Below are 15,537 nucleotides of genomic sequence, written 5' to 3' on the forward strand. Positions count from 1 at the left end.
TAATACTTCTTTGGTGTCTGATTTGTTTCAAACTAACTTTGCTAACGATGGTGGGCTTATATTTAAGAAAATACAGATACAAAGAGATGTTAGTTCCTTAAAAGTAATCTAACATTTTCTTAGATATATTAAAAGATGCACTGGGTTTATATTCGTTATTCATTTAAGTCCAGTCAACTCTCAATTATCTCTGGTAATAGAGAGTAAGGACAGAATGAACATATGAAATCCATTCCTAGTCCCAAAACACAACTTTCAATCTCCACTCTCTGAGTTCTTTACAAAAAAGCAATGCTTCCTTTACCCTTCTTTGTAGGCTCATTTCCATTGTGGAATGACCTTAAGAAAAATAACCCAGGAGAGAGAAAAAAAAAAAGCATAGCACAGGATGATCTTAAATCCTCTGCTAAAACTAAGATAACAGATAAAATCTCTAATGACTTATCAAAGAAAGCAAACTGGATGATTTTTCAAATATTGTCTCTGCAAGTGTGGGTCACTTACATAAAACAGTCAATTGTCCTTTATTAAACTGCACCAACTATTTTGCACATCATTTAATCATTTTTATGACTTTTTTAAGATAAGCATACATATGTCTTAAACGTCGTAAGAGCAGTTAGATTTTAAAACATGAATATCTTTACACATTTTATCTTACACATTTCCTCTGCAGATGAGGAAGACAAGCAAGGCTTTATTTCACAACACTGTTAAATACAGAATTAACAAAGTCTTGCAAACATGTTATGTCAGATTGGATACAGATTCTCAGCATCAGAACAGGCTTTCTAGGCGTTCCTTAACTAGCAATAATATTGACCTTTTTACTAAGTGTGAATAGCATTTATTCAACAAGAAATCAATATTGAACTGAAACTCCAAGGTCTTACCAGCTAATTCTAAAGAACTCACTGAGTGGAAATTCTGGGATGTTGATTAGCATAAATGCAAAAATGAAAAAATCATGTAAACAAATGTGTTCAAATTCATATACAGTTTATATTTGATATTTATTGAACATTGAAAAAAGTGGGAACCAGACTTAAAGGCTGATTTTTTCCCCCCTTCAAAAAGAGTAAAATTAAATCCTTTCGGACACACAACAGCACACTATGTTGTGCTGCAGGATGTCAATAGTCATTAATTACTCTCTTTCTGAAGACCCAATGAAATCCTAAAATCTAACATTAACTTTGATGCTACAAAGGGTCAGGATATTTTAAGATATTTTAAAACACTATTACTGATGTGGCTATTTTTTTTTATTCATCTGAAGAACCTTGTCAGATGCATGTTGTATACAAAAATTTGTGATCCCCACATGGTGATGAAGGAGGGAAGAGGGATCAGGTGATGAATATGGCTCCAAGAAGCTGCTCCAGAAGAGGCTAAGGCATCTTTTCAGGGATGAGTTCAATTGACAGTTATGTCAATGATGGTCAGTTATTTGGAAGGAAGGAGAAAGAGACAGCAGTTTTATTAGTGTAAGACTAGAAGAAGGACAAAGAAGTATGGCATTGTATATGATAGCTAGGATTTTTCTAAATTTATAGACAGAACTCTGAGCCTTGAGACAATGTGTGTTACTTGTGGCCCAGCCTGCAGTCTATGTGCTCTGGAAGATAAGCTGAATTAAATGTTAATTCTATTGACAGTAGTTTTTTCAACTGGTCCTTCCTCTGTGACTCCAGCCTTCCCGGGGCTGTTTGTTACAACAAAGAGAACTTGGATATTCTGCCCTGTCCTAAGTTATGCCATGATATTTTCCCTAAGATATTTTCCATTGGGAACATTTCCAGACTCATTTTATAAGGTCTGCATTATCCTGATATCAACACCAGATAAAGATAGTACAAGAAAACAAAACTATAGGCCAATATTCCTGATAAATATAAATGTAAAAATTCTCAATAAAATACTAGCAAACATAATTCAACAGCACATTAAAAGGTCTGTATACCATCATCATCCACCTGGGATGCAAGGATGGTTCAACATATACAAGTAATAAGTGTGATACAATAAATGTGAAACACTAATGGAATGAATTATTAAAATTATATGACTAACTCAATAGATGCAGAAAAAGAATTTGACAAAATTCAACATCCTTTTACTATAAAAACTCTCAAATTGGCTATAGGATCATACCTCCATATAATAAAGACCAGATATGATAAGGCCACAACTAACATATTCAATGAAGAAAAGTTGAAACGCTTTTCCTCTGAGGAACAAAACAAGGGTGTCCACTCTCATCAGTCCTGTTCCATATAGTCCTGGAATTTGTAGCCAGAGAAGTTAGCCAAGAAAAATAAATAAAAAGCATCCAGATCTGAACTTCTATATAATCCAGCAATTCTACTTCTGGGTAAGGAAATAAAAGCATTAAACCTCAAATGTATATGTACCCCCATGTTCATTACAGCATTTTCTATAATGGTCAAGATATGGTAATACCTTGTGTCCTTCAATGAATGAATAGTAAGGAAAATATGACAAATATACACAATGGAATATTACGCAGCCATTAAAAAGAAGAAAGTCTTGCCATTTGTGAAAGCATGGGCATTAGGCTAAGTGAAAGAAGTCAGACAGAGAAATACAAATATATCATACTGATGTATGCTCTCACTCATACACGAACTCTTAAAAACACTTAACTCATAGAAATAGAGAGTAGACTGGTGGTTGCCAGGAGGGAAGGGGAAATGGGTGACTGTGATCTAAGCATACACTCTTCTAGTTACAAGGTGACTATGTGTTCAAAATGCAATGTACAACATAGTGATGATAGGTTACAATACTGTATTATATACTTGAAAATTGCTAAGAGATCTTAAAAGTTCTCACCACACACACACACACACAAAAGATAATTATGTGAGGTGACGAATAAAGTGAGGTGTTAACTAATCTTACTGTGATAATAATTTTGCAATTATACATACAAGTCATCATACTGTGCAATTTTATATGTCAATTATATCTCAAGAAAAGGTGGGAAAACAACAACAACAAAACATCTTCTATCAAAGGAAGAAAATTAATCTCCTGCAGTTACCTCCTTGAAATGCAGAAACTGCCTTTAGGAGATGAATAGTGGATTCTCAAAGGTATGTTAGGAAAAAGCTCCTTTGTCATCCATAGAAGCGTAGCAAACTAGGGGTCAACATTCACTTCAAAGTGTATTATCCTTCTATTACACATAAACACTTAATCTCTCTTCTTGAATGTGAATATTCTTATTCAGTTGAGCATATGCCCTCTGAAAAGGTGTGCTGCATTTGGCTTGCAAGAATCAGGCCATTCTAGACAAGAGGGCACCCGAGGAGATCTTATGATTTATCATGTCTATGATCCATGAATTAAAAGGCCTTGGTGAGTGAGACCATTATGGTTTATTGCTTCTGGGAGTGAATACTACAGTGTATGTGAAGAGAAGCTGGCATTAGCATCTGAGCAATAAAAGTTCCTAAATGCTGATTTACCTGACAGACTAAACTGGCTCTGAAAGAATGCTAATTACAAAAAGAAAACTTGTAAATAAAGATTGAGTCCTTTTATCCCAAACATCTTAATAAAAGTCTAAATCATTTTCATATGAAACTATGAGGAAAATCATATATAACCATTTGTGTTCCATTATGGGTTGACATCTTTTGGTTTAGATTGTTGAGAAATGCTCAACACCGCTACCTACAAAAATTCAAATCAAAACTATGTGATATCACTGTACACCAGTCAACATAGCTCTCAGCAAATGTCAACAAACAAAAAGACATTGAGAATACCCACTAAAAAATGATCTGGAAGCTTTCAAAATGCTAACAATATCACTTTTGCTTCTTAGCTGGTTCAAGGGCCCTGAAATTGGATAATACGTTTTCACAAAATCAGAGTCTGAAAGTTACTTACTCTAAATAAGTTATAATGGCCTTAGAGTTGTTCTCTTCCGGATGATCTATCTGGTCCTCAGATTCAGCCCCATCTCTTCAAGCAAGCCTAAATATAAATTATGCCGAATTGCTGAGTATCTATTCAATCTTTTTACATCTTTAGAAAATTTCAGTATTTTAGTTTGAAAGCACATCAGGTGTCATAGTGCCATCACATATGGGAAGATTTTTCTTATTACTATCAACCCCCCTGCCAAAATTGAAAACCCTGTTCCCTAATTCTGGATTAGGCTTTCAAGATCCTTAAAAGAGCAGCTGAAATACCTATATTCTTGAACAGGGATCAGCAAATGTTTTCTCTAAAGCACCAGATAGTAAATATTTTTGGCTTTGCAGGCCATAGGATCTCTATAGCAACTATTCAGCTCTGCCATAGGGGCATGAAAGCTGTTATAGATCAGATATAAATGAATAAACATAGCTGTGTTCCAACAAAATTTTATTCACAGGCACTGAAATTTGAATTTCCTATAACTTTTATAGGTCAGGAAATATCTTTTTCCTCCACCATTTAAAAATGTAGAATCCATTCTTATCTCATGGACTGTACAAAAAACAGGCAGCAGGCTGCTTTTAGCACACAAGCCCTAGTTTGCCAACCTCTGTTCTGGAAGATGCTGTTGTAAGGATGCTTCATCCACCTATATTATTATAGGGGAGAGAGTTAATTTCAGTTCACTTTTATCAATCATCAACACATTTCATAAGATACTTTCTGTAACCAGGCCCAGAGGACAAAGAGGGAAAATGAAAACCAGATATCAGTATGGCATCCCAGCTTCAGTCACAAAACCAGGATAGCTGAGATGTGTAGATAGGAATTGTTCTGGATGGCACTGCTGTAGACATACCTGGGAAGCAATGGTGTGTCTTGCTTACCTTGTCTTTATGCTGAAATGCATTGATTTTCTTATAAGTTCTTTCTTTGAACATTTTAATCATTGTGTAAAGTTAAGTGTAATATTTTTCTTCCTGTCATGGTGAGAATGAATCAGTATCTGAAACTATTTGTCTATATTATCCAACTCTCACTGATTCTATTTAGAGTATAGCATAATCACAATATTTGCATGAACCTAATATGAAATACTTTTTATCAAAACATTGGTGTAATCATACAAAATTCTGTTCCCTAAATAGGTAGGTTGTAAATTGGGGCCTAATATGTTGGCTATGTAAATTAGCTTCAGATTCTAAAGTTAATATAATTGGCATGCTAATGATTTAGAAATCTTAGTAGACAATAAGGGGCTTCCCAGGTGACGCTAGTGGGGAAGAATCTGCCTGCCCAAGCAGAAGATGCAGGAGACGGAAGTTCAGTCCCTGAGTTGGGAAGATCCCCTAAAGTAGGAAGTGGCAACCAATCCAATATTCTTGCCTGGAAAATTCTACGGGCAGAGGAGTCCTGTGGTCTACAGTCCGTGAGGCTGCAAAGAGTTGGACATGACAGAGCAACCGAACACAGTAGGCAATAAGATACTTTAGGCATAAGAAGTCGAGTTAAACAGGACTATTAATAAGCTTTTTTTGATGATAAATTTTCTATTTTATCATGCCACTATAAAAACAAAGTAAGAATATGCCTTAGTTTAAATAATTAATAATGGAAGTCCCAAGTTGCTTAATAAGGAGAACATAAACAGTAAGACCTTGAGTTATAAGGTCTTCTGAGTTATAATTTCCACCCTGTGTGCTTTCCTGGTTTTCTCTTTAACTCACTTATATAGCAATTGTCCAATACCTTTGGAATTATTTGCACCCATGATCCCACCACTCCACCCCATATTATCATCCCAGTGCTTAGAAATGAGGGAATGTGTCCTGTTCATTTCATACTCCCCAAACTGAACAAAATGCCTACTATAGTCGTGTAAATGCTTAATGCATTTTTGTAGAATTACAAAATTTATTTAATTACAAAAAGACAACTCATGTTTCCCTATTCTATATTTGTAGACAGGAAATGGTGATTCTGTTTCAGTTGCCTTGGCCTGAGAGCTTCCAGGAAAGAAAGGAAAAAAATCTCATATATCTGAAGTTCCCTTATTAGAGCCTTACCATCAAGACTTCATAATGAAGACGTTTTAAAGATCTAAATGTGGATTGCCACAGCCTTAGATGTTTTAACAGCAGATAAGAGAGATTTTCTGTGACTTCTTACGAGCCTGTGAAAGTGAAAGTCGCTCAGTCGTGTCCGACCCTTTGAGACCTCATGGGCTCTACAGTCCATGGAATTCTCCAGACCAGAATACTGGAGTGGGTAGCTGGTCCCTTTTCCAGGGGATCTTCCCAACCCAGGGATTGAACTCAGGTCTGCTGCATTGCAGGTGGGTTCTTTACTAGCTGAGTTACAAGGTAAGTCCAAGAATATTGGAGTAGGTAACCTATTACTTCTCCAGCAGATCTTCCTGACCCAGAAATCGAATTGGAGTCTCCTGCACTGCAGGTGGATTGTTTACCAACTGAGCTATGAGGGAAGCCCTGGCTAAAGGCAAAGATGTGCATCGCTGAGGGCTTGGGGAATGGTAGCATTACCCGTGCAGTCTGGACATTTGCTGATGCTACAAACTGAGCTGTGCACCAGCAGGTCTGAATGGAGATTCAAGCCATTGTAAGGGTTAAATCAGGGCGTACAAGGTTATGTCATTTGTTTTTTAATACCATATATGTGGTGCTTCTCTGACTGTGACAAAGTACAGAAAATGTCAAAACAAACTTAGAGTGATTTTAAGAACCTTGATTTATGCTCCTTGAAAATGCTAAGCATGTTATTGTATTGCACTTACCTATCTAAAAAATGGGTAAAGTAATGACTTAAATATTCTAAGGACTGTGAAACTATTTGGAAATAAGTCCTTTAGATATCCAGTAGCTCTAACTGAACCTGTCTCTTGAAGTTAAGCATCCTAAGAAAGAAAATCGAAGCCTGAGTACTCAGCAAATCAAGCAGCTCCCGATCAGATTTTCATCAACTCACTCAGAAAGTGTCATTAATGAAAAAAAAAAAGGAAAATTTTTTTGGTGCCTGCCCTCCTTTACAAGGCTGTGAGATTGCTGACTCCATGGATGGGTTTTAGCCTTCATTGGAATATAAGCTGAGTGTTTGTAAAGGGGCAGTGATGCTTCAGTAGGGATAGATACAGACAACTGGATGTAGCATGTATTTCAGATGACTGCAGACTAGATGGAGTGGGGCAAGAATTGGAAGTGAGCTAAGAAGGACGGTCCAAGTCGCTGCTCAGTGTGAGCAAATCTCAATATACTGAGACTATATTACAGCAGGGACCTCTGTTCTAGCTTTTCCCTACTCTCAGGTTTCATCTCAGGGTATTAGCTCACCCTTGGTGTCACTTGAGGTGGGTTATGGTACTGGTTTTATTTCCACATATGGTAGGCCAACTCTGGCAGTTTTGAACAGCTAATGCTAATACTTACAATACTACTATTAGCAAACTTTTACATAGCACTCATTGCCAAGTGTCAAGGTGCTCAGTATAGGGTCAATTTACACCACAGAAATGGGCTCATTATTCAAACGAGGTCCCAGCCCCACTGGTTGTTAAGTATTTACCGGCACTTCACTGGTGCCAGCCCGGGCTGGTGCCAAAGGGAGATGGTGATATTTTCTCATCCTTTTATTGTACCTGCATTGACTGAGAGAGCTGTGATTGACATTCAAAAACCTGGATCTGACTCCAGAAGAATGCAGAATGTAGTATCAGCAAACAAAACAAAAAGGACATCTGATACCATAAAGGTTATTTGCATATCTGTGTCAGTCTGTGAAAGACAGGGTTCACCTTAATTTTACGAGTGCCATTACAGAAAGCTTGGAAGGGGTCAGCTGGAGATGAAGTATTATTTGTCACCCTGTATTCACATAGCCATTATGAGAATGGTACATCTATACTAGTTTTAAAAGAACTATAACCGTCAGGCTTTGATTTCAAAACGGGGGGTTTTTCTGAAGTTGACTGAAGAGAATTCCTTTTCTTTGGTTTTGCTGTCACTGGATAAAAGGGACCATGACAAGTGATGGGGAGCTTTGGATGGCCGCTCTTTGGGAGCTGGGACTCATCTAATAGTGAAGATGTAAGCGAGCCATGCGTTGTGCATTCACTGGCATTCCATTCTACTTTATCTTTCACTGTAATTTAAAACTTTGAGTTAAGAAATTTCATTATTGGGTAAGTTGATTGAATTCAAACTAATGCTGTCAGAAAATGTAAAATTGGTCTTTTTTTGCACTTAATTATTAAAATCTTATAGGTGAAATGAAGGAAAACTGATTTCTGCCTTTATTCTTAACAGATTCTCGTATTTAAAATATTTATCCAATGCCTTGGACATTATTAGAAATGTGTCTTAGTTGGGTTAACTTTCTAATTTTCTAGAATGAAGTCACTAGGTTTATGTCCACAGACTTTTTAGATGATGAGTCTACTTTTTATAAACTGTTCAGATTAATATATATATTTAATAAATATCAGTTTAGTATTATTCTGTGTAAGCCTTTCATCTATGGTGAAACATTTTTTGAAGGGGGTCAACTTTTAGACTAGTAAACAGAAGATTTATTTTGGAAATTCTCTATTTTTAACTGAAAGAACAAAAATGGCCACAATTTCTCATAAAGCTAATTCACTTTAATACTGTTTTCTTAAATCACCTCTCCTAATAGGGTTTTCAGTTCAGAAGATAATGCAGTTGAGAGGTGAAGGAACATTTATTGAGCATTTACTGAGTGCCAGAGGCTCTTCTAAGTACTTGATGTACTTTATCTCATTTTATCCTCCACTATCCCTAGGAGATAAGCACAAATCTGATCCTAGTTTGCAGATAAGAAGACTTGCAGTTTAAAAGGGCTAAGAAACTGACCAAGGTCAACAGATTCTAAGAGGCAGAGGCAGGGCCAACCTATATGGTCTCTTACCCAAGGCTGTGTTCCTTAACTCTCTTCCTATTTGGTCTGAAGATTTCAGACAAGACACAGAAAGGAATGATCCCAGAATTGATTCACCATATACACATGATTCTGAAATAATTGTAGCACAGTTTGAGGGGTTCCTGAGAGAGAGCTGTTTTGTATCACTTGATAAAATGAGATTAAATTCCTAAAAAGAGCATTTTGAGTCTTGGGTATGGTGTTGAAAGGAATCCCAAATATTCAAACTATCAAGCTTTGTCTACTATCACTGTTGCTTAGGAGGGGCTTCCCTGGTGTTGAAGTGGTAGAGAATCCACCTGGAATTCAGGAGCCACAGGAGACTTGGGTTTGATCCCTGGGTCAGGAAGATCCCTTGAGTAGGGACTTGAGTGGGGAGATACAAGAAGAAATGGATGTTTAGATAATTTAAACTGAGGTGGTAACGTCTCCTCTCCGGTAAAAGCATTGGAATGGAAAAGATGACTTATGATTTTACATTTTAGAAAATCTGTAAGCATCTCATTAAGCTCTGCAATCATGAGCTCAAGTCATTTGTTGCTGTTGCTGGTCATGGTGGAAGATTGAGGGGAATCTGGGGTCAGAGAAGAGAATTAAAGCCAAGCTGTGTGTTAGACCTTCTCAGGTTAGCAGAAACAGAGCTGTGCTCTACTTATACCCAGGTGACTGGGTGTTTATCACATGGAAACATAAAGAAATAAGGCAGAACACTAACTGAGACAGTTAACCACTGTCGAACGAGCGCAGAACACGTCTCACGGGACAAGCTTTGGAAGTGCCGTGTGTTCCTCTAAAATCACGGTATCTCAGTCACTCTTGCTCTGTCTCCTGCTTCTGCAACTCCCAGGCAGCCTGCCTCTGCTCTCTTCAACTCACAGCTTCTGTTTGCTCATGGATTCCACTGCCTTGGGGCTTTGGATTACTGCTGTTTTCTCCTTTCTCTAAGTTCACTCATTTCTTCTCTAGCTCAGGTCACTCAACTGCTTCTCTAAATGGCCAGATAGTATATATTTTAAGCTTTGTAGGCAATATAGTCTCTGCTGCTACTGTTGTCTCTGCTGCCTTGGAGAAGGAATTCTCCAGGCCAGAATATTGGAGTGGGTAGCCTTTCCCTTCTCCAGGGGATCTTCCCAACCCAGGGATAGAACCCAGGTCTCCCGCATTGCAGGCAGATTCTTTACCAGCTGAGCCACCAGGGAAGCCTAAACACAGACAATGTACAAATGGATGGGTGTGACTTTGTGCTAATAAAACTTTATTAATGAAAACGGAAATGTGAGTTTCATGTAAGTTTCACATGTCACAAAGTATTATCCTACTTTTTTCTAACCATTTAAAAATGTAAAAGATATTTTTTGTTTTTGGGCCATGTAAAAATAGATGGTGTGGCTGGATAGGGCCTGAAGGCTGTCTGTCCTTCCTTGATCTGGATCCTTCTCTTAATTCACATTCATATTTTCCAACAGAGAGGAAATGTATTGGTCTAGCTAGTTGTTATGTTTAGGGTCTTGGGCTGTGACACTGAATGGCTTGAGTTTAAATTCAAAATTCCAGCACTTGTAAGTGGCATAAACTGAAGCAAGCATATGTTGAATGAATCTACAGACCCTTGTATAGGGTTTTCCTGGTAGCTGAGCTCATAAAGAATTTTCCTGCAATGCAGGAGATCTGGGTTCAGTCCCTTGGTTGGGACAATCCCCTGAATAAGGAAATGGCTATCCACTCCAGTATTCTGGCCTGGAGAATTCCATGGACTGTATAGTCCATGGGGTTGAAAGAGCTGGACAGGACTGAGCAATGTTCACTGTCACTTTCAAGACCCTTAGCTTTATCACCTGTGGTTGGGCTTAGATGAAAACCCTGTGACAAAGCATAGCAACCTAGATATAAGGAATTCCAGGTTTTTGCTCACTCAGAAGGGGTATGTGGGCAGGGCAAGCTGTCAATTCACCATGTTCTCGTCTGTAACCATGACCAATATTCATTGATCATCTACTATAACAAGGAAGAAAGAAAAAACAAGTCAGAGGATGGAGCTTAGGGAGGGTTAGAGGCAAGGACAAAGATAAACAAGTTGTTTCAGAAAAAGAAGTAACAGGGACACAGAAAGCTGCTCTCCAGGCTTGTTAGATTTCAAATCTTTTCATTGTAAAGTAAACCAGAGACACAGAAAACATACAAATCAAATGCATGGCTCAGTAAGTTATTACAAGGCAAACACCACCCAGGTCAGGAAAGAGAACACTGTCTACTAGAAGCCGCTTCCCCTGACCCATCACAGGCATAACCCCCTCCCTCTGGTCTTAACTATTATCCTGACTTTTACAGTAATCTCTTCTTTGAGTTTTCTTGCATTCCTAAAAATGGTAGCTTAGTTATGCCCATTAAAAAAAATTTTGATATGTTTTTAAAGTCCCTTTTAATCTGTAGGTTTCTCTCAGATCCCTTTCATTTCTTTACATTTTACTGACGAGCTTGGGTGGTTTCACCTGTACTATAGCTTTTCCGATCGTCTGTATCCTGCAAACGTGATGCTCTCAGTGCAGATCAATATATTCCTCTGTTTTCTGAATTTCCTGCAAAGTGAGAGCTGAATCCAAAGACTGGATCCAATCCAGGTTTGATCCCTTTGGAGACATGCAAGTTGTCTTTATATAACCTAGTGTTCCTCCTAGTTTAGTCATCATTTCCATAATGCTTTTTGGCATTGGCAGGACTATTTGAAGCACACAGTATCTTGTTCTCTCATTTTCTGTGATCTTACCAGCCACTGATACAAAATGCCCACAATTACTCATTCATGAAGAAAACAATAATGCTCTAATCCTATTGTTTCCTGTTTACATATTGGGTGAAATACTTATATGGGTATGGTCACCCATTCCAGTATTTCTGGAGAATCCCCATAGACAGAGGAGGCTGGTGGGCCACAGTCAGTGGGGTCACAGAGTGAGACATGCCTGAGCGACTAAGCACCTGTCTCATTCTCTCATTTTCTGTGATCTTACCAGCCACTGATGCAAAATGCCCATGTCTGCTCATTCATGAAGGCTGCAGAAACAGTGAGGTTCTAATTCTACTGGTTCCTTTTTACATATTGGGTGAAATACTTACATTAATAGGCATCTGCTTCACCTACTAGTTGGCTCCTCAGTGGATTCTTTATTTTCCATTCTTGGAGATAATGAATTAATTCGTTACCTTGTGATGGTCATCAAGACTTATTTAAAAAACAATATCATTATGAACTCCTGAACTGAAACAAATTGTCTGGGTTTAACCTGTTGCAATGACGATCGTCATGGAGGTGGATTTGCCCAGTCTTTGGCTTCTAGAATCTCCTTGCTGGCTACTGAATCGTTTTGACATGACGTGGCCTTGGTTTTTGATAGCTTCTTGGCCACATTCTATTATAATATAAGATGTTCCAGATTCCTCTTGCATATTTTTTGCCCTAGAAATAGAATTAGCCATTTCTCCCAGAAATTCTTGTTTCTTTTAGTGAGAAAAAAGGTTGGTCATTGTTTCTAGCCCTTTTCAATGCACAAAGCTCAGAAATATATACATGCATTTAACGATATAATATTTCATGAATTCCTGTTTATATTCTAATTCAAGTTGGAGATTATAAAAGCTTTTACTTAATTTCTCTATTTAATCACTATCTCTTCCTGCTTTCCATAGTTCCATCTCTATTATACCTTATCCCCCCTACTTTTTAAAACACTGTATTTTAATTCTTAAGGAACAAAAATGATAAAATAATGTTCCATAATGACACATCTGTTTTTATCTCTTATCACACAAACAACAGTCTCATAATAAAAGTACAAATATTACTACCAATATGATAGCTGAAAACTTTCAAAAAAAGCTTTTTATATATGTTTTCCCCTCTCTCCTCCCATTTTTTAAATAGTTATAACTATATTGTCAGAGCTGATAACCATTACATAACGTACTCTCTGCCATTTAACCCTCATTTCCTCTTACTTTTACAGATAAATATACATTTAATTTATTAAACCAATCCTTATTTATTATTACCAGTCCTAAATGTATTAAACCAGTTCTTAACTTATTATTACCAGTCCTTACCTTAGTGTCTTTCTAGGCATAAACTCAGTCTCTACTAGGAAGCGTTCATGGGAACAATATTCTTAATGTTGATAACAGTTTACCTGTTCCCCCTACTCTTGAAAGTCAGTTTTGTTAGACAGCAAATCCTGGGCTAACATTTTCTATATGTTTGCTACTCTACTTTCTTTCGGCATAAAGCATGGCTGTTGAAAAGTCTGATGATAATCGAACTTCTTTTTTCTTAGAGGTCATGAATTTTTTTAAGATGCTCCCCAACTTTTCCTTTATATTTAGAGTCCAGTAATTTTTACTAGTCTTAATGCTCGTTGCTCTGGATTTTCAAGAATGCAGTGCACACTTTCAATTTGTAGCTCTAAATGCTTAGTTCAGGGAACTCAGAATTTTGAGTTATTGTTCTGAGTATTTAGTCTGTTTTCTTGTTTGGGTTTTCATCAGCAGCAACTCCTATTCATCATTGGTTTGATTTCCTTTTCTTTCCTTCAATATTGATCGTTTTCTCTCGAATCCCTTTTGCCTATTTCTTCGTTTCTTTTGGATGTTTAAAAATTCCTCCTTTTTGCTTTCTATTTCACTTGAGACATTACCTACTGTGTCTATAAGTGCTGGTATTCCTTCTGGTTTAGTCTTCATTGCTAAAGTGATTTTTACTTTAAATAAAGTGATTTTTAATTTATTTTTTAAATTATTCTTTCCTAAAGTCTGTCACTTTATCTCTGAGATTTTCTAACAGATTTATGTTGCACTTTCAGGTATTGTATCATTTTCTTAATATTTTTCTTACTGTTTCTTAGCTTGTTTTCATAGCAGGCTGGTGGTTTGATCTTTTTTGAGGACACATCTTTCTGGTGTGCTTTCATTGTCTGTCGGGACGTTATTCTTCTACTTGGTTTCTTCTTTTTCTCATCATAAGATTGTCGGGATTTGACCTCAATACTTTTCTGTTGTTCCTTTCTATATGAAATTAGTTTTCTTGAACTTTAAGGATGAGGCTGGATTCTGGGTAGTTTTTCTAATTTCACAGGGCTCCCTCTTCTGTTGCCTTTTGTAAAAGTGCAGTGACTTGCTTTCCCGGGTTTACTGGCTGTTTCCCTCTTTCGCTGACTCTGGATTTCCCCTTGACTTCGTTACTGTTGTTCCCATCATCCTGCTCATGGTTGATTCCACTCCCAGCTGTTTCCACTCTGCAGGGATCTCAGGCTATATCATGGCATCTGTGAGCCCTAGGCTCTTGAGGGTCGCTTTCTACATTCAAAATGTTAAAAATTATACTTATTTTCCTTGACCTAATTTTTTCCTTCTGATTTCAGAAGAAATGTAAGCTTTGGGTCCCCCAAAGACCAGCAGGCCCCAGGTACTGTGGCTAGTATACCCAGGGATAGCTTTGCCCTGGAGGGGCCCCGTCCTGGAAGAGTGCCCCCGGGGTCATTTGTGAGCATCTTAGTGGCTCCGCTGCTCCAACCCTTTCCAGACACTGTGGGCTTCTCACACTCCCCGGGTACCATCTTCCTCCACAAACATGGATACTGTGCGACTCTTTGGCTACCAGCGGCTCATCTCCACCTGCTTGTGTTTTGGTGTGCATGGGATAATATGTCATCCACCTTCGTTGTAAATACTGTCCAGGCAGTTTCGGTCTTGCTATCTATGAGTTCTGTCTGTTTTTATGTGTGGATTTAGATACAGGAAAACTGTGCTGCTGTGGCTGCCATTTTTCTTTCTCTGGGCTTTTAATGCACTTCCATAACTCAGTAATTCAGGAGAGCCTCCTCACTTGCCAGAAAAATCCAAAATGAGATTCTATTGCTCCCCAACATTCTCTTCTTCCTAAACTTCTAACAGTAGAGGATTGATTTGGAGATGACCAGCACTGTTTAAGATACAAGTTATCTTTGAAATGGTTACAGGAGAGTAAGTAGCTATTCATACATTGGAATGAATGGTTTTCAGAGAACTTGGCTTTCCATAGAGCGGCATTAAGAGATGAGGGTGAGGTGGAGATGAGAGGTGATTTTGAAGCTGGGATATCTGAAGGAGATCCAGTTTTCGAGTATACAGTGGACAAGGTGGGACTCTTAGGAAGGCTTGAATGAACCAGACATTATAAATTTTGAATTTGGCCAAACTTCAGAGTCCTACATACTTGAAAAGCCTTTGTATCAACCAAAGGGTTTCCACTTTAATCTTGAGTTGTAGTGAATTGTATTTTACACTGAATAAAGATTGCATTTCTGCCCCTGGGAGTTGGAAGGGTGGTTGCCTAAAACACCCAGTGGGCAGATTAAGTCTCATGATGTGCAGATGCCAGCTGATTCTTGGCATTCTTGTGTACCTTGAGTAAATGCAGTCAACTGTTTTACTCTAACCACTGCCAGGCCAAACAACAGATGCAGAACTGGAAACATCCTATGACCTGTCTTTTGAAGAACAAAATCAGGTCTTGACAAGCTATTTCGGGCATAATGGTGCTTTGGTTATTTATGTTTGTCTCTAGGTTTCTAGTCCATCCTGCTGCAGCCTGCTTCACACAGC

This window comes from Capricornis sumatraensis, chromosome 4 (genome assembly GCF_032405125.1).
Source record: "Capricornis sumatraensis isolate serow.1 chromosome 4, serow.2, whole genome shotgun sequence".
In the NCBI taxonomy this organism is placed as follows: domain Eukaryota; kingdom Metazoa; phylum Chordata; class Mammalia; order Artiodactyla; family Bovidae; genus Capricornis; species Capricornis sumatraensis.